The 26,691-nt window shown below is 36.7% G+C and overlaps 1 long non-coding RNA gene across 1 annotated transcript in view; it reads right to left on the bottom strand.

The window, feature by feature from the left end:
- LOC145542363 (uncharacterized) overlaps positions 1-26,691 on the bottom strand; it is a 248,547-nt gene that overhangs the window by 91,899 nt on the left and 129,957 nt on the right. The window contains exons 3-4 of the long non-coding RNA XR_014079809.1: positions 19,179-19,421; positions 17,662-17,742 (exon numbers count right to left, since the gene is read on the bottom strand). This is a non-coding gene — a long non-coding RNA (uncharacterized LOC145542363). The remainder of the gene's footprint in view (positions 1-17,661; positions 17,743-19,178; positions 19,422-26,691) is intronic.

A 26,691-nucleotide genomic window follows, 5' to 3' on the forward strand; every position in this document is an offset into this window, starting at 1 on the left:
CAGTGGGAGACTGAAACCTCAGTGGGCAGATGGACTGTCTCCAAGAGTATAAGGATTTGGTCACCATACTTGATTGGGGACCCTTGAGTGGTCAAGTGACCCCTTTCTTTCCCCTTTCTTTCCAAATAGCAGCATGTGCATGTAGTACCAGAAAGGCATACTTGGCGTAAGTGTAAACGGCTACTCTTTTTCCTTTTCCCAGTTCTAAAGCTTGAGTCAGGGCTCTCTGCTCAGCTAACTGGGCTGAAGTACCTCGTGGCAAAGGTTTAGCCTCTATGGTCTCAAAATTGGAGACTACTGCATATCTAGCTCTTCTTTTTCCATTCAAGACAAAGCTGCTTCCATCAGTGTACCAGACTTCCTCAAGATTGGCCAGAGGATCTCCCAACAGTCCCTCTCCAGGTTTTGTCCAGTGGTCCAAGGTTTCTAGGCAAGAGTGAAAGGGGAGAGCTCCCTCAAGGGTAGGCAGGAAGGTGGCTGGGTTAAGAACCTCACAAGGGGATATAGTGAGGCCTGGATTTTCCAGCAGCACTACTTGATATCTGAGGATTCTTTGATCAGATACCCATAAGCGGCCTCTCCCATTTAGGAACTGTTTCACTTGGTGGCTGGTAAAAATAGTTAGTTTGCCCCCCCCCCAAGAAAGAGTTTTAAAGCATCTTCTATCAGGACTGCAATAGCTGTAAGATTTCAAAGGCAGGAAAGATCTCTTCTCAATAAGGGAGTAGGACACTTGAGGACCACCAGAAACGTGGGAAAATATTTGTCAGCAATGAAGAAGTGCTCAGGTGAATCTTTTGTAATTGTTTTTCCTGTAGCACCCAAAATGGTACAGGTTTGGGAGGAGAAGTCTCCAGAGTAGGCAGTCAGGACAGAGTAGGTAGCCCCTATGTCAACCAAGAAATTCTCAGACCTACCTGCCACATCCAGTTGCACCCTTGGCTCCAGCCCCGTGATGGTTATCTGTGACAGGCGGGCTGGCTGGAATGTGCCACTTCAGTCCTGTTGAGCCATCATGAGGGAAGGCTTGGCGCTTGACCTTGAGGGCAGAGTGCCGCCCAATGTCCCAACTGATGGATGTGTGCTCTCAGATGGACCTGTGTTACAGCTCCATGTTACAGCTCAGTTTTGTTTTGAAAATAAAGGAAAATACATTCTTGAGGCATGAGGGCATGCCAACCCAAAAGACACGAAGAGAAGAGAGAGAGCGATCTCTGGCCCTTTGGCTCCTCTTTTTATATGTTTTTTCTCCTCCCCCTCGGCCTGCTCTATGTAAATTGGGCCAGCCAGGAGTGCTGTTTGTTCTACCTGAGTTCCTCACTCAGGTCCTTGGACCTTCCTTTGTTCTATTCTCGTGGGCTTTTCCCTTCCTTGTCTTTTAGCCACCGCCATTCTGGACTCCTTTTTCCTATTCTAACTACCTAACAGTATCAATCATGAAAAGGAGATGGAAACTAGAACTGATTCATCAGAGTTTTTGTTATTTATATTTCCTAAGCCCAGCAGAGCACAGAACTACTTTGAAAATGCCTTTTGCTTTATAAATATTAACAAGTTAACATAAAAAATGGTTTAACTTGCATCAGTTTTGAAAAAGTATAGGATATTACTTCTGACTTCAACAATCAATTCCCTAATTTAAATCCTTTTTCAGTGTATGTCCCTTTAGTTATATGGGGACATATGGGTACATGACATCAACCAGAAAAGCAGAACCAATATGAATGATATAGAAAAGGGACTACAATGGATTTTTGCTCTTACACAGCTATGGAAGCGAGTTAAACAGTCGTTGCAAGACTGTTGCTTCTACATCTAGTTCTGACCCTGAAGTAGGCAGGACAAGAAACAAGGAAGGAAAGATGGACCTGCATTTGGGAGGACAAGGTGATACCAAAGTCAGTCTCCCAGAGCCTCTAAGTTTGATGATGTGAGTGGCCAGCACAAGAAGCTAGTCTTCTTCAGCCCAGAGCTCACATGTGCTGAGCTCTGGCCAAGCAGCCAAAGCAGCTGAAGATCTGGCAATAGCTAAAGAAGCTGCAGGCCCACCACAGTTCCAGGCCAACAAGGTACATCAGCAAAGGAACAGCAATATTCGAGGGCTGCCAGCAGAGCATGGTACCCTGAGGTGACCTTCCAAGCATAAAATAATATGCCTTTAATCTCACTTCCACCTACCAGATCTCATACACAATGTCTCGTGCATCCCATCCTAACCTGGAAGTTGATAGGCCCGGAACTCTGGGAAATTCACTTCCAGCTTAACTAAATTGACATAAAGCAAATCCACTACAACTCTCATTACTGGCTAACATTCTCTTATCAATAAAGAGAAACAAACAAAGCTCAAATCTTAACTGCTTCATTTATCTGACAAGTTATTCTTTTGTTGAAACAAGAAATATTATGACCAAATTTCAGGTTTCCAATTTTTTTATCAAAGAATGTTAACCTACGTTGATATTAATAATTAATTAATGCCAATAATTAGTATTGCTGAATCAATTAATTTGATTTAATTAGGTGCTCTGTAACCCATGACCTGGCACTTGATCCAAACTTTTCTGTTTATCTGTGTCAGTATCCCTTGATCATAAGGTTGAATCCATACTTATTTCTCATTTCCTTTTTCTTCCCAGATATTTCCTGAGCAATTGCCAGCAATGCATAACATAGTGCAACCTTATGGGTACTTCTCACGACTCTTCAAATTGTTCACACTGTAAAGAGAGGGAAGACAGGATGTCTGATGACAAAGAGCTTGGACTTACTTCTAAAATACATATTTAAATGGAAACTATGTTACCAGAGTTGTTGTATTTGAAGGTGTAAACATAACACTTAACTTTGTTTTACACTTTGGCTATTTGCAAAGCTTTTTATGTAAGATAAATCAAATTGTCTCCTACTATTAGTAGAGCTCTGTTTGTCAAACACAATTTCTTAATATTTGAGAAGTCATGGACCCTCAGCAGAACATATGAAAGCTATCCACTCTCTCCTGATAAAAATACAAATAAATATATACTGGATACAATTTTAGCAGAGATGGAGAGGACCCTCTGGAGCCTATCTACAGATCCTCTGAAATACTCACAGATCCTAAATTAGGAAATTCTATTCTTACTTAATGATGATAGTTAGGAAAGGAATGCTTGAAATTTCTAGGATATTAATTCAAATAAATCATATTACATTTAAATACCCATTCAGGGGGATGCTTATATTACATTTTAAAAAGACTTATGAACATATGCTAGGCAATGATCATAATTCTGAAATTTGTTTTGGAGTTTAAAGTCTGACCACCTCCAACAGAACTGTGTCTTTTACATTTTCATTACCATTTGACCTGGTGTTCTAACAAAGTGCTTTGCACTTAATAGATGCCCAACTCATGCATTTTAATATTAATACATTTTAAATTATCAAATAGTACATGGATATTTTATTCTCCTTTATGAAAATGTTCTCAAATTTTCTAACCATAATTTTCCATTTGATACATGAGCATCAAAATTGTTTTCATTCCCATGTGGTGCTGATCTAATATTCATGTTTGAACACTGCAGACAATCGCCAAACAAAGAAGAGATTTCTGTTTTCGTAACTGAGCCTGGCTGCATTTGGAATGCAGGTTCCCACAATTTTTAAAATGTACATTTTCACATAGAGAATTTTTTTCAGCCTATACACATCTGTAGAGATTGTCCACCATCTAAATCACAAAGCAAGGTTCTGATTTTTTAATTTATTCTGGCATGAAATTGAGTGCAACATCTGTTTTTCACATCCTTCACCATTTTACCCCTTTTGGTCATTATCACAGTTTTTCTACCCAAAGCTTCCAATTGCAAATGTTTTGAAATTTTGATCCTGTGTTCTTCAAGATAAGGAATCTTTAAAAATCACTTTACTGTGCTTGACTCAATAATAATGTTACAGTATCAAGGTGAGGAAACCCATGGATTAGAAAGAAGAATTTATATGGCTCTTTGTCTAAAATCGCTTCTCTTTAGCAAGCTAGGGAGATAAGATATAAATTATTACTAAAGTGCTATTATACCCTCCTGAGAGTTGTGGTCCTGCCACATGGCATTTGTACAGATCAGGTGATATGGGCACCCTGACTTCCTGCATGGACACAGTTTCAGGGGTCAGCCAGATCTCTGTCTCCTTGAACTCCATCCAGAAGAGCAGAAAGAGGGAGAATGGGTTGAGGGACTGGTACTGAGAAGCTGCAACCAGAAAGTGAAGATCTTAGAATATGATGCTATGGTAAGGACAGAGGCTAGTACAGGCTACATAATTTACTAAATCTTTGTTTTTCCCTCCCTTCTGCCCTCAGATTTCTAGCTGGTAAACAGCTTTTTACAATTCTTTGTCTCAAAGATTCCTGAAGCCATTTCCTTCACTCCTAGAAGAGATTCTGCTGAATGACTGGGAGAGGAGGAAAGAGGGTGGCTCTGAGAAAACCGAAGTGGGAAGGGGAGATTCCTGGATGGAGAGAAGGGTTTGGGTCCCTCGGGAGTGAGGGGGGTCGGGGCAGGGGGTCCTGCTCTTCTACTAGCTCATATTATTGAGATTTTTATAAGCATTGCTTTTGTGTTTTAATTTAAAAAATACATGTTAACAAAACAAAGATGATAACACTTTTAGTTCTGTTTTTCAAAATAAGGATGATTAGAAGAGGGCCAGTTGGAGCCACATAATTTAGATGCCTCAAGCTGTCTTTCTTCTAATTACTGCAAGATTTCATCTCAACAGCATTACATGGTAACTTTAAATAAACCCACACATGCTAAAGCATTCCTTGAAGTGCAATCTTCTATGTAAAATAATGCTAGACGCCACAATACAAGATGCCAACATGTGTTAAAATACAAGGTGAAAATTAATAAGAAATAATTCTCAGAGTATCTTTTTAACATATTCAATATAGTGCAAATTTACCAAACTTCTACTTTCTCTCTACATATATAACTGGAAAGCTCTAATTCAGCAAATGTCACCTTAAACAATTTTTAAATTGTCAATTCTTTGAGAAAGTCCTGTAACTAAAAATATTAACTATATATTAATATATATGGTGGGTGAGGAAATTACTCATAAAGAAAAAACATCCTGAAATCCTTTATAAAACAATGCTGTAATTTGGTTGAACTATTCTTTGCTAAGTTACTTTCAAAATTAACATTTAAGAGGAGCAAACTGTTAAGATAATACTCCTTTTGCAAAATAGTAAGTAACTATAGAAAACATAAAGCTTTCTAAATCTGTCTAAGTATATCTTCACTTCTGTGCATTTTTAATGAAGCACTCAAAGTAATTGCTAACTCTGGAACAGTGGTGTACATAAACCAATTTATTTTTGTTTACAAAACACACAACTGTCCCTCTGAGAGCCTTCAGGAGGTGAACTTATACGACTCGCCAGTGCAGGAAGTTCCCAGACTTTATGGCTTACACACATAATTATCTTCACCACTTGTTCTTTACATTGAGTAGCAAAAGGCTAAATTTGGAAAGGCTCTGTCTTTCCAAAGACTTCTTTCATATTGAGCAAATTTCTGAAACTCTGAGTGTAAACATGGGTGTAAAAAAATTCCATGACAGCCAAGAATCGTATCTTTTTGAGTAGTTCAAAAAAGCAAACTTTAGGAGAAATGGCAGATATTTTTGTTTGCAGCTTATACCTACAATCTTTTCATCAATATCAGAAGGTTTTATTTTGAATGAATAGAGAATTATGTCCTGGGAAGTTATCAAGATACGTGAGAGTATGTCTATAAATAATGAAACAGATTTTCTCTACCACAAATGGGAATGTTGACATTCTACCCACTATAACTTGCATAGAAATTAATAATATTTCCACCAGTTAATTTGTCATGGTGAACAAGGACACAGAACAAAGTACAGACAGCATCTGGGGGAAAGGAGGATTGTGTACTTGCAGCCCTTATTGTTCCCACAGTCAGCTTACTCACTCTGAGCCTCAGTAGTATAATTATATTAATTACCATAAATTTGACATGAAGATTTAATAATATTATGCCTAGAAAGCCAGAGACATTATTGTGATCACTGCTAAGAGGCCGATAACCATTGGGGCACATGATGTGTTCTGCCCAACCCTCTCAGATCCTTTTTGTTTTACCTGAATACACTTCCAAAAGCCACATCTGTGACACTTAAGTGAGGGCTACCTGTGGGTTGCCAGAGCCTACTTTTTCTGCCTGGACAGATTTATGGCCTCTAGGTACAGTCTATGGCCACTGACTAACCTTGTGTTGGTATAAATACCCCAGTTCCCAATACCCAGGCCATGGCAATCTGAGGTGTCGCCCACATGTTTTCAGAGCTTTTCCACAGGACTAAGACAAAGTTAACTTCCCTGGAATTTTGCTTATTACTGAACCATCACTTGGCCTCCTCCCCATCCCAGCCCCTCTGTCTGTCCCTTTTCTGTTTTTTTTTCTTGGGGGCATTGCTTAGTAAACCATTTTTCCACAAACCTTCATCTGAGGGTCTGCTTCTAGGGAACCCCAATCTAAAGTAGTAATGAAAAAGGAGAGAGAGGAAGAGAAGAGATATTGAAGTGATGCTTAATTTTATGTGTCAACTCAACCAGATCAAGAGTGCCCGGTATTTGGTTAAATTACTTCTGCATGTGCCTGTAAGGGTGTTTCTGGATGAGGTTAACATTTGATTCAGTAGACTGAGTAAAGCAGATTGCCCTCCCCTCTGTAGGTGGGCCTCATCTAGTCTGTTAAGGTCTGAACAGAATGGAACACTGAGCAAGAGAGAATGCACCCTCTACCTGCCTGTTTCCAAGCTAGGATATCAGTCTGTTTCTGCCTTTAGACTTGGACTGGAACTTACACCACTAGCCCACCTAGTTCTCAGACCTTTAGGCTGCAGATTCTGACTCTGCATAAATATCTCAGTCTCCATAAATGTATTAGCCTATTCTTCACAGTAAATCCTGTTTATTTGTATGTATACATACATATCTCAATATTGATCTCTCTCATAAACATATATATATATATATATATGTTTGTATGAGCTTCCAAGGTAGCTCAGTGGTAAACAGTCCACCTGCAAAAAAAAAAAAGAGTCCACCTGCAGATGCAGGAGTCACAGGTTCAATCCCTGGGATGGGAATATCCCTGGAGGAGGCAATAGCAACCCATTTCAGTATTCTTGTCTGGAAAATCCCATGGACAGAAGAACCCAGTGAGCTACAGTCCTTGGGGTCGGGTCGCAAAGACTCTGGCACAACCGAGCATGCACGGGTGCATATAGGCGAGGGGGGCGTGAGTTTCCCCGGTGGAGCTCGTGGTAAAGAACCTGCCTGCCAATGCAGGAGACATAAGAGATGTGGGTTTGAACCCTGGGTTGAGAAGATCCCTGGGAGGAGGGCACAGCAACCCACTCCAGTATTCTTGCCTGGAGAATCCCATGGGCAGAGGAGCCTGGTGGGCTATGGCCCATAGTGTCACAAAGAGTTGTACATGACTGAAGAGAGTTAGCACACACATACAGAGAGGATACACAGACACACAGACACACACACACACACAAACACACACATATATATATCCTGTATTGGTTCTTACCCTGACAAGTTGAGAAGAGGATTCCTAAGTATTCATAAGTAAAAGAGTTTCTAACATTCTTTACTTCCCTACTGTATAGCACAGGGAACTTAGTTCAATATTCCATAACAACCTAATTGGGAAAAGAATTTGAAAAAGAATAGATGTATAACTGAATCAATTTGTTGTACATCTGTACGTTAACAATACAACATTGTTAATCAACTGTACTCCAATATAAGATAAAAAGTTAAAAGAAATTTTAAAAAAGAGTAAGAATGGGGAATAGGAGGCAATAAGATTGAATAGAGAGCGTATTTCTGTGGTAGTTGATGAAGCCAGGACCAACCTTCCTCTCTCTTTCCCAGAGGAATATATGGGGGGGGGCACAAAAAATATGGAATAGAAGATACATTCCTTCCCCACTTGAATGCCAGTGTGTATAATTACTGACTATTTTGCAACATTTCTTTGTACTAGTCTAGAATCCTGCTCTCCTGAGCTGTTTAAAGTCAAGGTCCATGTGGTCAGGGACCACCTGTGAATATCTAGTGCTCACTGAATATGTAATGCATAAATTAGTGGCTGAGTAAATCCACAGAATGAACTTCAGAATCATCTCATCAGTGTCATATTTTGAGCAAGATATTTAACATACATGTTTCTTTAACTGTACAGTATGAGGAGAAGAACAGAGGGTGGGAATCAGGAGCCCTGAATCGTAACCATTGTGTTGTCACTACATATTAATATATATATTTGAGTTGGGACAAGTTGCCATCTTTCTTTCTGAGCTTCAATATCTTCACCAACATAATAAAATGTCTGAGTTTCTAACATAATGTTAGTTTTAACATTGCAGTTTGCTACTAGAAAAAAAATCAGGTTGAGAAGAATAGAAAACAGAAATTTTCTGTCTGAACACTATAAACCTCAGAGTGATGCTAGTGACCAACCCAGAGACCTGAGGCGTGTACATTTTAAAGTCCTCTTTAAGATTACAAAATTATAAATTCAAAGCTAGGAACAAATACTAGTTACTATATTATTTTAAATGAGAAAAAAGTCACAACAAATTACCAAGTTAAAAAGTTAACAAATAGTACACATGTCAAAAATCTGAAAATAGTATATTTTTATTAACCACCTGAAACAACTCTATATTTCTGAAGTTTTTGGCTGTATGCACTGTTCCTCCATATGATAATAATTTTGCAATGTCTAGAGAGAATAACAGATAATTTAGTCTTGCTTTTGCATGATGGAAAAATCATTTTTATTGATAGTCTAGAAAAATGTTCATTGATTTTTGACATCAAGGTTTTAAAATTTCATTATGACATGCTAAGGAGGGTTTTGACATTTTGAAGCTTCTGCTACTCTCCTGTCTTTTACTTTTTTTGGCTTCTACCAACATACTTCATTCCAGTTATATTTGAACCTTGATCTGATTAAAAATTATGAAAAATATACAAAATTATGCTGAAATTAAATCATACATGATAAATTAAGCCAAAATGCATTTTTAAATTAATGATCCACCATACTGAACAGTATAATCAAATTCCTCCTCTAACATATACATCCATTTCCTCATAGGTTCGTGTCAATTTCTTCTCTTATAAGCTAAGTAGATTTTATAGGGTGCTTTTCCTTTTTATTATGAACACTTTCAAATACGCAATAAGAGTACAATAATCATCCATGTTCCCATTACCTGGATTCGACAACTATTAACATTTTGCCAGATGTACTCCATTTGTGTATTATGTTTGTCATTTCATACTATTGGTCACAATTTTCCACCATTCTAAATCTGACCCTGCCAGATTTCCTTAGGTAAAGATGAGTGAGATTCTCTAAGATGCGAGATGACATGGTTAGATGCATAAAACATGCAATTTCTCACCCAAAAGTATTCATGGTGTAACATAGCAACAGGTTTTCTGATAAATTCTACTTTGTCTAACTCCCATATATGGTGCATATACTGTGTGCTGCTGCTGCTGCTAAGTCGCTTCAGTCGTGTCCAACTCTGTGAGACCCCATAGACGGCAGCCCTCCAGGCTCCTCCATCCATGGGATTTTCCAGGCAAGAGTACTGGAGTGGGATGCCATTGCCTTCTCCACATATACTGTGTATTTAACTGTAATTCTTGACAAGCGATGATTTGCGTTTTGATGAGTTGTGCATGAGATTCAAATCCTCAGCTTCCTAACTTACACATACTCTGATTGGATGCCTTTTCCCAGATTAAAGGGAATCTGGGAAATGTGGGAATCTGTGACTCTAGTAATTTTGTCCCAAATTTTCCCTCCTTTCCTCCTATACTTACTGTAGTTCATATTATTTTAAAATTTCTACTCATGGACAGTAACAGTATTCCTAGAAGTCATTTGTACCTCTGGAGAGCTGGCAAAATCTTCACTTTGCACAGCAGTGACTGCAAGCAAGATTAATTATCCAATTTTTTAAATGGAATCTCTAAAATGTTTACAGCCATTCCAATCTTACTTGATATGAGAGAGAATGTGTGTGTGTGTGTGTGTGTGTGTGTGTGTGTGTGTGTGTGTTTATGTTTGGAGGAAGAAGAAGAAATTTGTAAAGGAATAGAAGACAGATTGAAAATAAATAATGGTCTTAAGGAATTATGGCTAATATAATTTTCTTTGGCAAATTTAATATAAATGGTATTAAAAGGAGCCTGTATAAATGAGAAAATCCAAAGTTGGAGCTGCATGTACTTCACGGTATATCTGCCTCTGTTCCTATCTGTTCCCTCATATACGTGTGATGAAAACCATGTCCAAGGTTCCCAGAGCTTGGAACTCTGGGACTCACAGAATCATTCTATGACTTGGTTTATGATGATGAAGGAATATGTCATTAATTTCTGAATATACAAACTGAAGTATTTAAGCATGAAATATCCTTACATCTATAATTCACTTTTAAATGACTTAGCAAAAGTATAGAGAGATATACATACAATGAAGTTCCCTGATGACTCAGACAGTAAAGAACACGCCTGCTAATGCAGGAGACATAAGAGACACAGGTTTGACCCCTGGGTCAGGAAGATCCCCTGGAGAAGGAAATGGCTACCCATTCCAGTATTCTTGCCTGGAGAACTCCAAGGAGAGAGGAGCCTGGCGGGCTACAGCCCACAGGGTCACAGAGTCAGGCATGACTGAGTGACTAACATACACATGTGGCAAAATGTTAGCAGCTAATGAACCCAGGTGGTATGTATATGGATGTCTACTGCACCAATTTTTCCATTTCTGTGTTTAAATTTGTTCATGATGAAAGTCTAAAAATAAGGAGCCATGTGAAACTCACTTACTCAGCAGAAGATAAAACTGAGCCCCAATAAGAATACAATAATCATCCATGTATCCATTACCTGGATTCGACAATTGTTAACATTTTAAGAGTTGTTAAATGTGAGCCAAAGGGCTTTCCCAAAGTCACAACGCAAGCTGTTCCTCATTCTTTGTAACTGCTTCTCCTGATGAGAGGAGTCAGGATTCTTACTTAGGAGATTTTCCTATGGTAAAGGTCAGCTTTGCATTTGACTTCTCATTCTGCAATACCACCTTTCAACACAACAGAAATGCACAGGGTCTGTGATAACACAATGCTACAGTATGATGTTCCCACTGCCCACTGTGAGTAAGGCCTAGTCAGTAGAGGTGGCCAGGCCATGACTGCTGCCCATTGACAAGCCAGGGAGCTGATGCAGAGCACTTCACTCAATCTGCTTAGCTTATCTCCTAGAGGGGATTTCTTGGTTTCATGCTAATTCTGGTGTCTCCTTTGTGAGGTTTTCATTGGGGCTTCCCAGGTGGCTCAGTGGTAAAGAATCCGCCTGCAACGCTGGAGTCTTGGGTTCGATCCCTGGGTTGGGAAAATCCCCTGGTGAGGGAAATGGCAATCCACTCCAGTATTCTTGCCTGGAGAATCCCATGGACAGAAGAGTCTGGCAGGATAGAGTCCACAGGGTTGCAAACGGTTGGACAACACTTAGCAACTAAACAACAACAACAAAGTGGCTTTATTTAACAGGCACATGAGATATTATTCTCCCAGAGAAAGCAGATCACTTGGGGAAATAGGAGGAGGCTTTCTCCTTTAGGAGGAATTTTTGCAACCATATGAAAATGGACAAAGAAAAAAGGAAAGGAAAGACAGGTCTATCCAACCTCAGCTGCAATCTGTACAGTACTCTGTGATTCTATTTTTAAGAAACCTTCTTCACCTCTGGTCAGTTCACAAATATATAATGAATATGTTTTCTGTGTCAATATCTATCTGTCACAAGGTGGGTAGTGACTGATGAAAGGACGCCAAGAGCAAAAGCTACAGTCTAAGAACATAAGAATTCATCTCTAAACAAGGAGCTCTTTGGAGCTGGGGACAGAGTAGGCGAGTCTAGTGCAATAACAAGCTTCAGAGTCCCAGAGGATGCACAATACCACCTGACTGGGGTGAAAAGCACTCAGATGCTTAGAAATGCTCACTTTTGCTATTCTCAGCATCTATATAAACTTCCTGTCCCCAGGACTACTCTAGAGAAGCTGGTTCTATGCCTGCTTGCTCATCAGGTCAAACAATCAGCCTTCTAGACAAGTGAGAAAACGTACCTCCTGTAATGAGGGACTGAGCAAAGAAGAAGCTACAGATTCCACACCATCCCTAGAGAAAAGGGGCTCTATTCATCCTCATTTTAAAATAATTTGCATGTGTTTTACAAGTATGATTCTAATATCTCTTCTGTTGTTATAGTTAATTATAAATTTTCCTATATTAAATTATGGTTATGTTTCCTAATCTCCTAATTTCCTAATCTCTTTCCTATGGTTATGTTTTCCTAACCTGTATGATATTTTTAGAGAATTGACAGTTATCAAGACACCATGGTTCCCTGAATAAAAGGAACACATCTGAATCTGAGGAGTTCTGAAATAACACAATCAATGTTTCCCCCTTGGAGTTATTATTAGCAATTAGATTTACAGAAGGCCATAGGTAGTTTGTGTTTAATTGCTGTATACAACAAATCACCTTCTCAAGGAGATTACATTATGGTGACATTGCTACTGTTTTTAAAAGAAGATAGAATCCTCTTCGCCTTTTGATTATACAGTGATGTATTTTTCCTCCATACTAAAAAGCAAAAATAATTGACTCCAGATATATGTAATGCGAGCAGAAGATTTTCTTTCAGGGCATTCCCCTCATATATCATTAATATCCTAAGGGTGAAAGCATGCAAATTTGCAGCAAGGCCATTCTCTTTTCTCTCCAATACCTAAAGCATGCTTTTCCATGACCCCCAAAGACAATTCTTCCGCAAGATCTGTCAAAATGATTAACCTCTAGCTAGACTGTCATGGGAAAAAAAAAAAATAGAGAAGACATACATTAACAATACTAGGACTAAGCAAAGGATCATCTCTACAGAGTCTAGGTTATTAAAAGGATTATGTAGATAATGAAAATTTTAAGTCAATAAAATTGAGACTCTAAATGAACTGGATAAATCCCTTTATAGACACAATTAAAAATCACTGAAGAAATGCTAACCTAAATAGCTATACATACACATATTTTTTTTTAATGAAATGAACTTATACTTTAAAAATCTCACCACAAAGAAAACTTTAGGGTTAGATGAGTTCACTGTTGAATTCCAACAGAAATTTTAAAAAGAGACTATACCAATTCTAAGCAAATTCTTTCAGAAAATTTAAACTTATTCTATGAGGTTAACATCCCCATGACATTCAAAATGAAAAAGACACTACAAAAAAAGTACAGATATTTTGTAAATATAGACACAAAAACTTTAAAAATAATACTAAATCTAATGCAACAATATGTAAAAGAATATATCTTGACCAAGTGAAGCATGATCAAAAAATGCAAGATTGGTTCAAAAATCAATTAACAAAATTTACCATATCTACAGCCTAAGATGGAAATCATATAATCATCTCAAGAGACATAGAAAAGTCATTCACAAAATTCAACATCTGTTCATGATATAAACTCTTCACAAAATATGACGAAAGGAAGCATCATCAATGTGATAAAGAATATCTAGGAAGAAAAGTATAATCAACATTATACCTAGTAAGAGAAAAAGAGTTTTCCCCGTAAGATACAGAATAAATAGATTCAAGGGATTAGAGCTGATAGAGGGCCTGAAGAACTATGCATGGAGGTTCATAACCTTTTATAGAAGGCAGTGATCAAAACCATCCCCAAGAAAAAGAAATGCAAAAAGGTAAAATGGCTGTCTGAGGAGGCCTTACAAATAGCTGAGAAAAGAAGAGAAGAGAAAGGCCAAAAAGAAAAGGAAAGATACACCATCTAAATGCAGAGTTCCAAAGAACAGCAAGGAGAGAAAAGAAAGCCTTCCTAAGTGATCAATGCAAAGAAATAGAGGAAAATAACAGAATGGGGAAAACTAGAGATCTCTTCAAGAAAATTAGAGATAAAGGGAACGTTTCATGCAAAAATGGGCACAATAAGGGACAGAAATGGTATGGACCTAACAGAAGCAGAAGATGTTAAGAAGAATACACAGAAGAACTATACGAAAAAGATTTTAATGTCCCAGATATCCATGATGGTGTGATCACTCACTTAACGTCAGACATCCTGAAATGCCAAGTCAAATGGGCCTTAGGAAGCATCAATACAAAAAAGCTAGTGGAGGTGATGGAATTCTAGGTGAGCTATTTCAAATCCTAAAAGATGATGCTGTGAAAGTGCTGCACTCAATATGCCAGCAAATTTGGAAAACTCAGCAGTGGCCACAGAACTGGAAAACATCAGTTTTCATTCCAATCCTAAAGAAAGGCAATGCCAAAAGAATGTTCAAACTACTGCACAATTACATTCATCTCACACGCTAGCAAAGTAATGCTCAAAGTTCTCCAAGCTAGGTTTCAATAGTTAATGAACTGAGAACTTCCAGATGTTCAAGCTGGTTTTAGAAAAGACAGAGGCACCAGAGATCAAATTGCCAACATCTGTTGGATCATAGAAAAAACAAGAGAATTCCAGAAGAACATCTACTTCTGCTTCATTGACTACACTAAAATCTTTGACGTGTGGATCACAAAAAACTGTGGAAAATTCTTAAAGAGGTGGGAATACCAGACTACCTTACCTGCCTCCTGAGAAATCTGTATGCAGGTCAGGAAGCAACAGTTAGAACCGGATATGGAACAACAGACTGGTTCCAAATAGGGAAAGGAGTACATCAAGGCTTTATATTATTGCCCTGCTTATTTAACTTCTGTGCAGAGTACATCATGCAAAATGTCAGGCTGGATGAAGCACAAGCTGGAATCAAGGTTGCCGGGGGAAATATCAAAAATTTCAGATATGCAGATGACACCACCCTTACGGCTGAAAGTGAAGAGGAACTAAAGAGCCTCTTGATGAAGGTGAAAGAGGAGAGTGCAAAAGGTGGCTTAAAATTCAACATTCAGAGAACTAAGATCATGACATCCAGTCCCATCACTTCATGGCAAGTAGATGGAGAAACAATGGAAACGGTGACAGACTTTATTTTCTTGAGCTCCAAAATCACTGCAGATGGTGACTACAGCCATGAAATTAAAAGATGCTTGCTCCTTAGAAGAAAACTATGACAGACATAGACAGCAATTAAAAACCAGGGACATTTCTTTACCAACAAAAGTCCATATAATCACAGCTATGGTTTTTCTAGTAGTCATGTATGGTTGTGAGAGTTTGACCATAAAGCAGGCTGAATGATGAAGAATTGATGCTTTTGAACTGTGGTGTTGCAGAAGGTTCTTGAGAGTCCTATGGACTTCAAGGAGATCAAACCAGTCAATCCAAAGGGAAATCAGTCCTGAATATTCATTGGAATGACTGATGCTGAATCTGGAGCTCCAATACTTTGGCCACCTGATACGAAGAGCTGACTCTTTAGAAAAGTCCCTGATGCTGGGAAAGACTGAGGGCAGGAGGAGAAGGGGATGACAGAGGATGAGATAGTTGGATGGAATCACCCACTTGATGGACATGAGTTTGAGTAAGCTTCAGGAGATGGTAATAGACAGGGAAGCCTGGCGTGCTGCAGTCCATGGGGTCACAAAGAGTCAGACCTGACTGAAAGACCAAACAATGACAATACTGGTAGTCTTAGCTAGTGCAATAGAAAAGTAAGAAAAGGTACCCATAACTGAAAGGAAGAAATAAAAGTCTCTTTTCAGATCACATGATTGTCTTCATAAAGAATTCTACAGTATCTATTAAAAAGTCACTACAATGATTATGCAGATTTAGCAAAGTTGCAGGATATAGGCTAAATATCCAAAAATAAATCACAAGTTTTTATACTAGTAATGAATAATTAAAAATTTAAATAACAATACAACTTACAATAGCTCCAAAAATACAAAATACTTTTACACAAATCTTACAAAATATACATTAGACCTGTCCATTGAAAACTACAAAACACTGATAGAATAAATCAAAGGAGATATAAATAAATTGAAAGAATTACCATTTTAATGGATTGTAAAGCTCAAGATATTTAAGGCATCAGTTCTCTCAAAGCTCATCTACAGAAGTCTACAAATAGGTGCAAATTAAATAACACAGTGCAAAATAACCAATAGGTCAAAAAATACATGATAAGTACAATTAGAAAATACTTTGAGGTGAATATAAATGAACATATAGCATACAAAAACTTATGAGGTTTAACTTAAAAGGTGCTTAGAGGGAAATCTATAGTACAAACATCAAAAAAGAAGAAAGATCTCAAGTCAAGAATGTAATATTCCATGTTAAGATACTGGAAATAGAAGGAATTTAAATCCAGATCAGAAGAAAGGAAATGATAACAATTAGAGTCAAAATTAATGAAGTAGAAAATATAAAAACAATGGAGAAACTCAATAAAACCCAAACTTACTTCTTTGAAAAGGTCAATAAAATTGATAAAACTCTAGCCCAACTGATTAGGGGAAGAAAGAGAGAAAATTCAAATTATTAAAATTGAGACTGAAAGGACATTACCACTGATTTTATAGAAATCAAGTTTTAAAGGGAATACTAAAGGCAATTGCATGATAAATTAAACCATTTAGATAAAATGGGAAAAATTATTTAAGGGTAAAAATTACAAAAGTGACTCAAGAAGAAATAGAATCTAAATAGATTCATAATAAGAGATTTAATTAGGACTTTTAAAACTATATACAATGAAAACTCCAGACCCAAACAGTTTCACCAGTGAATTCTACTAAACATTTAAAAAATATTAACAAATTCTTCACAAACTCTCCCAAAAAATAAAAGAAGAGAGAACACTTTGTAACTCATTTAATGTATTCAGCATTATTTTGATAAAAAAACCAGACAAAGACATCATAAGGAATGAAAATTACAGATCAATATCAAAGAATCCACCTGCAATGTGGGAGACCTGGGTTCAGTCCCTGTGTTGGGAAGATCCCCTGGAGAAGTGAAAGGCTACCCACTCCAGTATTCTGGCCTAGAGAATTCCATGAACTGTATAGTCCATTGGCTAACAAAGAGTCAGACATGACTGAGTGACTTTCACTTCACTTCATCTATCATTATAGACCAAAAAAAAAAAAACCTCAACAAAATACTGGCAAATATATATATACATATATGTATATGTGTATGTATATGTATATATATGTGTATATATATATATGTATACATACATATATATATATACATATATATATATAAAATGAAATCTATCTAGGGAATGCAAGGCTGTTTCTATATTCAAAAATCAATTAATGTAATATGGTATATCAATAGAATAAAGGTAAAAAAACACACTTGATTATCTCAAAAGAGGCAAAATTGCACTTGATAAAATTCAACACCCTTTCCATGATAAAAACACTACATACATAAGTATAGAAGGAAATTACCTCAACCTCATAAAGAGCATCTACAAAAAAATAAATAAAACCCACAGTTAATATCATATGTAATAGTGAAAGACTGAATTCTTACCCCTAAAATCAGGAACAAGACATGGATGGCTGATGTTATAACTTCTATTCAGTATTATGCTTGAGGTGCTAGTCAGGGAAACTGTGTAAGAAAGAAAAATAAAAGTCATCTACATTTAAGAGAAAGAAGTGAAACTATCTATTCTTGCAGATAATATTATCTTTTAGATAGAGAATCCTAATGAACACACACACAACACATATATACATACACGGACAACTATTAGAGCTACTAAATAGGCTCAGTAAAATTGCAGAATATAAGACTTATATACAGAAATCAACTGCATCTCTATATGCTGTCAATGAACATTCTGAAAATGAAGCTAAGAAAACAATTTCATTTACATGCACATCAAAGAAAATAAAATATTTAAATATAAATTTAACAAAGGGTATGAAAATTATACTCTGAAAACTACAAAACATTGTTAAAGGAAATTAAAGAAGATTTAAATAAATGGAAAGATATTCTATTATCGTGGATCAGAAAGCAATAATGTTAAGATGGCAATACTCCCCAAAATAATCTATAACAATGCAGTCCTTATGAAAATGTCAAATTATGTTTTTTTGCAGAAATTGACAAGTTAATTTTAAAATCCCTCTGGTCTAAAACTGAAGGGACCAGAATAGGCAAAACAATTGTGGAAAAGATCAAAATTGGAGGATGAATACTTCCCAATTTTAAAACATACTACAAAGCTAAAGTAATCAAAACTGTGTAATCAAAGTACTACTAAAGTAATCAAAACTGGCATAAGGATAAAGGATCAAAACTGGCATAAAGACTTATGGATAAATGGAATAAAATTTAGAGTCCAGAAATAAGCCTTTATATTTATGATCAACTGATTTTCAGCAAGTGTTTCAAAATAATTTAATGGAGAAAAAATAGTCTTTTCAACAAATAGTGCTGGGACAACTGTATACCCCCTCAAAAAAGGAAGTCTGATCCTATCACACTATATACAAACATTTACTGAAAATGCATCAAAGACCTAAATGTAAGAGCTAAAACAATGAAGCTTATAGATATGCATGTTTATGACCTTCAGTTATACAAAACTTTCATATCAGAGAATTGTTTCATATCAACTTTCTTAGATATGAAACAAAAAGGATAAGCAACAACAAAAAGGTAAATTGGACATCATCAAAATTTTAAAGTTTTTGTTTCAAAAAACAGCAAGAATAAAGTGAAAATACAACACAACACCCAAAATAGGAGAAAGTTCTTCAACTCATTTATGTGACAAGGGGCTTGTATCAGAATATATAAAGAACTATTACAATTATATGATAAAAAGAAAAATGACACAATGTAAAAAATGGGAAAAGAATCTGAATAGACACTTCTCTAAAGAAAATATGCAGATGGCCAATAAACACGTGGAAAGGTGTTCAACCTCATTAGCCATCAAGTAAATACAAATCAACACCACAACGAGATATAATTTTACAACCCCTAGACTAGCTGACAGAGAAGGCAATAGCACCCCTCTCCAGTACTCTTGCCTGGAAAATCCCATGGATGGAGGAGCCTGGTAGGCTGCAGTCCATGGGGTCGCGAAGAGTCGGACACGACTGGGCGACTTCACTTTCACTTTTCCCTTTCATGCATTGGAGAAGGAAATGGCAACCCACTCCAGTGTTCTTGCCTGGAGAATCCCAGGGACGGGGGAGCCTGGTGGACTGCCGTCTATGGGGTCGCACAGAGTCAGACACGACTGAAGTGACTTAGCAGCAGCAGCAGACTAGCTAAAATCAATCAGTGGAAAAAAAACAAGTTTTGATGAGAATGTGGAAAAAATTGGAACCTTAAACACAGATAGCATTGTAAAATGAGGCAGCTGCTTTGGAAAACAATCTGATGATTTCTCAAAAGGATAAGTACAGTTATCAAACGACCAAGCAATTCCATTCTTCGGTATATACCCAAGAGAAACAAAAATATATATCCACACAAAACTTGTATGTGATGTTCACAGAAACTTTATTCATAACAACTGAAAAGTGGAAGCAACCCAATGTCTACCGATTGATGAATAAATAAATAAAATATGGTATGTCCTTAAAGTCAAATCTTTTGGCAATAAAAAAAATGAAGTACTGATGCATTCTACAACACAGATGAACGTTGAAAACAAGCTAAGCAAAACCCAGGTGGTGCAGTGGTAAAGAATCTGCCTGCCAATGAAGGATACACAAGAGACTAGAGTTCAATTCCTGGACCAAAAAGATCCCCTGGACAAGGAAAGACAACCCATTCTAGCATTCTTTCCTGGAAAAAATACCCATGGAAGGAGCCTGGCAGGCCACAGTCCATGAGGTTTCAAAGAGTCAGACACACCTGAGCACACACGGACAACACAGATAAATCTTGAAAACATGCTAAGTGAAAGAAATCCACAACAATGGACCATCTATTATATTCCTTTATTTATAGGAAATATCTAGAATAGGAAAATTTATAGAAGGCAGATTAGTGGATACATAGAGTTGGGAGTGGGAGTGTTGACGAAAGGATGTCAAATTTCTTTGCACGGTATAAAAAGTTCTAAAATGTATTACGGTAATGGTTGTCTAATTATGAACCTGCTGAATTGATACTTCAAATGGGAAAATGGTATGATATGTATAATATATCTCAATAAAACTATTCTTAAAAACTAATTTGTAGATTAAGAACAATTCCAATCAACATCCCAGCATATTTTTTTAAGAAATCAACAAGCTGATTCCAAGTTTATACGAAAATATAAAGGAATTAGAATAGTCAAAATTAGTTTGAAGAAAAAAAAAGATAATGTCCTCATACTACTTTATTCCAGATCTACCATAAAGCTACAGAAATCAAGACAGTGTGGTATTGTGGAAAGACACTGAGATCCATGGAACTGAATAAAGTATCCAGAAACAGACTTCCATTTACACAGTCAACTGATTCTTCACAAAGTTGCAAAACATCAGCAGAGAAAAGAGAGTCTTTTCAACAAACAGTGCTGAAAAAATTGGATATTCCTTTACAATAAACAAATCTCATTCATGACTCACACCATATATAAAAGATCTGAGCAGATAATTTCACAAAAAAAATACACAAGTGGCAAATGAAGACCTAAATTACTCAACACCACTACACACTAGGCAAATGCAAATTAAAACCACAATAATATATCATTACATACCTATTAGAATGGCTTAAAAGAAATAACAATACCAGTTGCTGGCAATGATGCAAAATAAGTGGAATTCTCATATATTGGTGGTGGAAATTCAAAATGATATAGCTATATTAACCTACCATACTATCCATTCTTAGACATTCAACAAGTGAAATAAAAACCTATGATCACACAAAAACCTGGATCAAATGGTTATATTGACTTCATTAGTAATCAGCAAAACTAGAAAGAATCATTATAAATGCACAGAAAGGAGGTTACCTCTATGTGATAAAATACTACTCAGTGGCAAGAAGGAAGGTATAAATGCAATAACATGGAGAACATTAAATGCAAGGGAAAGTATGTTAACCATGAACTTCCACCAATTCAAGCTGGATTTAGAAAAGGCAGAGGAACCAGAGATCAAATTGCCAACATCCACTGGATCATTGAAAAAGCAAGAGAATTCAAGAACAACATCTACTTCTGCTTTATTGACTACGCCAAAACCTTTGACTGTGTTGATCACAACAAACTGTGGAAAATTCTTAAAGAGATGGGAATAACAGACCACCTGACCTGCCTCCTGAGAAATCTGTATGCAGGTCAGGAAGCAACAGTTAGAACTGGACATGGAACAACAGACTGGTTCCAAATAGGAAAAGGAGTACATCAATGCTGTATATTGTCACCCTGCTTAGTTAACTTAAATGCAGAGTACATCATGAGAAATGCCAGGCTAGCTGAAGCTCAAGCTGGAATCAAGATTTCTGGGAGAAATATTAATAACCTCAGATATGCAGATGACACCACCCTTATGGCAGAAAGTGAAGAACTAAAGAACCTCTTGATGAAAGTGAAAGAGGAGAAAAAGTTGGCTTAAAACTCACCATTCAGAAAACTTAGATCATGGCATCCGGTCCCATCACTTCATGGCAAATAGATGGGGAAACAGTGGGAACAGTGACAGACTTTATTTTGGGGGGCTCCAAAATCACTGCAGATGGTGACTGCAGCCATGAAATTAAAAGATGCATGCTCCTTTAAAGAAAAGTTATGACCAACCTAGACAGCCTATTAAAAAGCAGAGACATTACTTTGCCAACAAAGGTCCATCTAGTCAAAGCTATGGCTTTTCCCATCGTCATGTATGGATGTGAGAGTTGGACTATAGAGAAAGCTGAGCCCAAGAATTGATGTTTTTGAACTGTGGTGTTGAAGAAGGCTCTTGAGAGTCCCTTGGACAGCAAGGAGACCCAATCAGTCCATCCTAAAGGAAATCAGTCCTGAATATTCATTGGAATGACTGATGCTGAAGCTGAAGCTCCAAAACTTTGGCTACCTGATGCAAAGAACTGACTCATTTGAAAAGACACTGATGCTGGGAAAGATTGAGGGAAGGAGGAGAAGGGGATGACAGAGGAAGATATGGTTGGATGGCATCACCAACTCGATGGACGTGAGTTTTGAGCAAGCTCTGGGAGTTGGTGATGGACAGGGAGGCCTGGTGTGCTGCAGTCTATGGGGTCTCAAAGAGCTGTACATGACTGAGCAACTAAACTGAAATGAACATGAAGAAACTGGGGATCAGAGTGATGGAACTATTCTATATCTTGATTTTAGTGATGGTTATACAACTGTATAAGCTTATCAAAACTCACTAAAAATTGTGGAATTTACTACAGTATTTGTAAATTATATCTTACATGGAAAAAAGAAAATTAAGCTACTAGAGGCCTTTATGCACTAGAAAAGGTTTTCAAAAATATATTTTCAGTGTCTCTATAATTCAACGACCTCTGATTTATGTTATAAAAACGTTTATGACATAACAGATCCATGTTCTAAGTTTTGGCTTTCACAGACTTCATTACATGACCACAATCCTTAAGCTAGGTGAATTTTTCAAGATGTTAGACCACATGATAGACTTAATTGTAGAGGGGCTTGGAGAGAATGGAGCAATACGGTGACCTGTTCCAATATGGTGGGACATAAATCTGCTATTGAATAAGTAACTGACTTTCTCCTAACTTCCCTTAGTGTCTTGCAGGTTTAAAGAGCTGCTGCTTTGTTCCTGTTCACTCCTTAATACTTTAAACATACTTATGATGATAAAATCAACAAAGAATAAATGAATACACAAAATGCACATGGTTTCCTTCAATAGAATCATAGTTCAACTAATGAAGGAAATGGGGTTTCCCTGATGGCTCAGTGCATAAAGAATCTAACTGCAATGAAAAAGACACAGGAGACATTGGGATTGATCCATGGGACAGAAAGATCCCCTAGAGGAGGAAATGGCAACCTACTCCAGTATTCTTGCCGGGACAGTTTCATGGACAGAGGAGACTAGTGGGCTACAGTCCATGGGGTTGCAAAGAGTTGGACATGATTGAGTACATGGCGCAATGAAGGAAATACGTTCAGAGTATACAACCCCTGTGGGTAGAAATGTTCAGAGAGAGAAAAAATATAAACTATATGGAGATGTCTGGTATTTTCAAGATTAAAATATTTTCATTTCCAACTTGACAGGTTTTTTCACTTTATATTTTAAACCAAAAATAATATAACTTTAATGAAGAAAAATAAGATGTTATATGTAACTAAACTTTATTTATCATTATCTGTTTACTATTTTCATCTGTTCACCAATAGAATTTTTTAGCAATAGAATTTCAAAAATGGGGAGAGCTTAGCTTAATAATCTTTGCCCTTTATATACAAGGAATCTGAGATTCAGAGACAATTAAGCTGGCAAATAGTTTGCCAATATTATGCAAATAGTTTCAGAATTGCAACTAAAATTCAGGCCACCAGATTCTTCAAGAGTTTCAAATTATATTTTAAAAATTAATACGAGCTATCCTTGAAGCAGAGAAGGAAATGGACAGGTTGGGGAAAGTTTCCAATGTCTTTAATATCAAACTTATATGTTACTTAAGCAGGTGATTTAAGGACACGTGTATAGAAACAATCAACAAATTCATTACAGTAATATGTAAAATAAAGGGTATGAAAATTAACAAAATACGAGGTATATGTTATGTTATCCAAATTAGTGAAATTTTTCCTTAATAGTATTTCACTTTTCCTTTTTCAGTTTTAATACAGAGGTTTAAAATACTTAAGATTTATTATAGGACACTGTATCCAATTTTGAATTTTGCATAATCAATAGTATAGACAACTTCAAGTCAAGCACACTACTGTCCTTCTAGAAAGTGTCCTTGGACACTTAATAATAAAACAGAGTAACTGAGTTTATTTCTAAATGTTCACATAATTAAAGTTAAACAATTGGACATGAATTGTTCTTAGAATTTCATTTCTGTATTCTGGAGTACACATTGTGGGAAACTTTTAGTCGTAAAGCATATCTCTCTCTGTCTCAAAAATGTAAATGCCTTTGACATTGCTGGATGAATCTGTCACTGAGGGAATGAGCACCATCTGTCCCTGCTTAGTTGTGTTGAAAATGTTGACCTGACAGCACACGGCGAAACTAGAGAAGCCCGAAGGAGTACCTCCATTCCTTTTCAACTTGGCAATAAGTTATCTGAAGTGCTACAAAACCATATGAGTTTGGGTCTGTGAAATGAAGACAGTAGAATTATTGTTAGCTGGCAAAAGATTAATTATCAGAGTTTAGAAAGACAAAGAAGCTATCTGGGTTCAGAACCTTTTCCAGCTGTCACATAGTGGTAAAGGGGAGAGACAGAGGTTCTCTATTTTCTGAGGATCTAATTGAGACTGCTGAGTTACAGACCCAGGTGAGGAAACACATGTGAGTGGAAAGAGGCTACACAGATAAGAGTATTGTATGGTTAAGACAATATTGTACTTAATTCTTAGTAAACTTGGGAGGATAGGTTTGTAATCGTAATTCACCTTTCATTTTAATCAATTATAGTCAAAAACCAGAAAAGTAGCAGACACAATATCAGGGAATTGTAAAGGTTTTATTTCCTCTAACCCACATACCTAATTTTATAGGTAATCTATTATCTCTACTTATACGACCAATGTGTAGCTGATCAATTTATCATATTCTCCCTGAAACATTCTCTTCCTCCTTCTTCTGTGCTGTTTCTATCTATTAACGGAACTAGCATCACTTCAGTTCCGAAGTTTGGAATCATTTTAGTCGCCCCCACTTTCCACCGCTGGTTACTTGGCAATTGACTCCACTTCTGGAATTTATCTCTAATTTGTTTCTTTTTGTTTTCAACACTGCAATCACAATTCAAGCCTTCCTTCTTACCATGTTAAAATATTCACTAGCTGGATTCCCTATCCCCAATATTCCCTCTACAGTCAGATTTATGATTTATTTTCCTAGAGATCAATTCTAGTCCTACGTCTATCATGTAAAATCTTTGCTTACCCCAAACTACCTATTGAATAAAGCTCAAATGCAAGTATACCATACTGATTTCTCATTCAATGGCTATATTTACTCTATCCACTTTCCTGCTCTCTGCTCTGAGTTTTTTTGGTGTATGTTTGTTTGTTTGTTGTGCCTCTGTACCCATTTATGAGGTTTCCTCTGTCTGGAATGCCCATTTACTTTCCACTTATCCTTTAGGACCTAGATAAAATTTTTCATCTACACAGAATTGTCTTGGGTCACACAGCTATGAATAATTTTTTGCCACGTGAATGTTCACAGAATCAGACTGAAAGGCATCCATCTAAGAACATTATGAGTAGATAATGAAACTGTAGAATTGTTGGACAATTAATGTACCCTTGCAGTTTAGAACACCATGTTAGTAAAAATGATAAATGGCCGGTACAACTCCCAAACCTAAGATAATTTCAAACGAAAACTCTGGTAAATAAAAATTGGTGAGCCTTCTCCCCACATCTGAAAGTCTGGTTGAATCCATAATAAAAAGAAGCACAATTGAACATTTAAGTACTCACACACATATATGAAAAGTGGGAACATATTTTTAAAGGAAAAAAAATATTCTTGAAAAAACCACTGGATTTCTTTGAAAGGACAGATAAGCCTACAAGTGATGTGGGACACAATGGGTATGATTGTTAGACTTCTGTGGTAAAGGGATGTCTGTTTCCTCTCACTCTATCACCCATCACCCACATCCTATAACAATCACACAGTGTTTGTGTGGTTTCAATAAGTCATGCCCTTTCATATTTCCATGCTTGTTCATCTTCTTTTTGGTGCTTTGAGATATATTAAATGTTACCTCTTTTTTGAAGCCTCCCCACACAGAAGAGAGATAAATTCACTTTTGCTTTCAATTTCCTAGTATTTTGGTCCTATCTCAATTATGACACCCTTCATAATAGTGCCCTAATTACTTTTTTACAATATACCTCTACATATAAATGAGTCCCTGGATTATAGGTACTAAGCTTTTTAAATCACTAGAATCCACTAAGGGCCTAACATGTAATAAGAGTTCAATAAATATTGGATAAATGAAAGAAGAAATGAATCAAGATATGGTAGGGATTACCAACCTCACATGTCAAAAGAAAATGAGGCTCAGAATTTGAATTACTTGCTCCTAATCAGCCAACTGATGGTGACAAAGCTAAGATTCAAACCCAAGTTTTCTTACTATAGGTCAATGCTTTTTTACTAAATTGACTCAGGAACTTGTTTGCCAAATCGTGAATATTCAAATCAGATGACACTCTTCGAGCTTTAAACTAGTGAGGTTTTTAAAAATCAAGAGGCAACCTTCTTTATCTAGACTGTAATAATACAAATAGCTGCATAAAAGCAATTACATTTATGCACATGGCATATCCACAAAAGATCTTAAGGTAAAGCAAGATATACTAAAACAATTCTTAACTTTGAGAAAGCCATGCTC

The sequence above is a fragment of the Giraffa tippelskirchi genome, chromosome 3 (assembly GCF_054371585.1).
Source record: "Giraffa tippelskirchi isolate mGirTip1 chromosome 3, T2T-mGirTip1v1.2.pri, whole genome shotgun sequence".
NCBI classification, from domain to species: domain Eukaryota; kingdom Metazoa; phylum Chordata; class Mammalia; order Artiodactyla; family Giraffidae; genus Giraffa; species Giraffa tippelskirchi.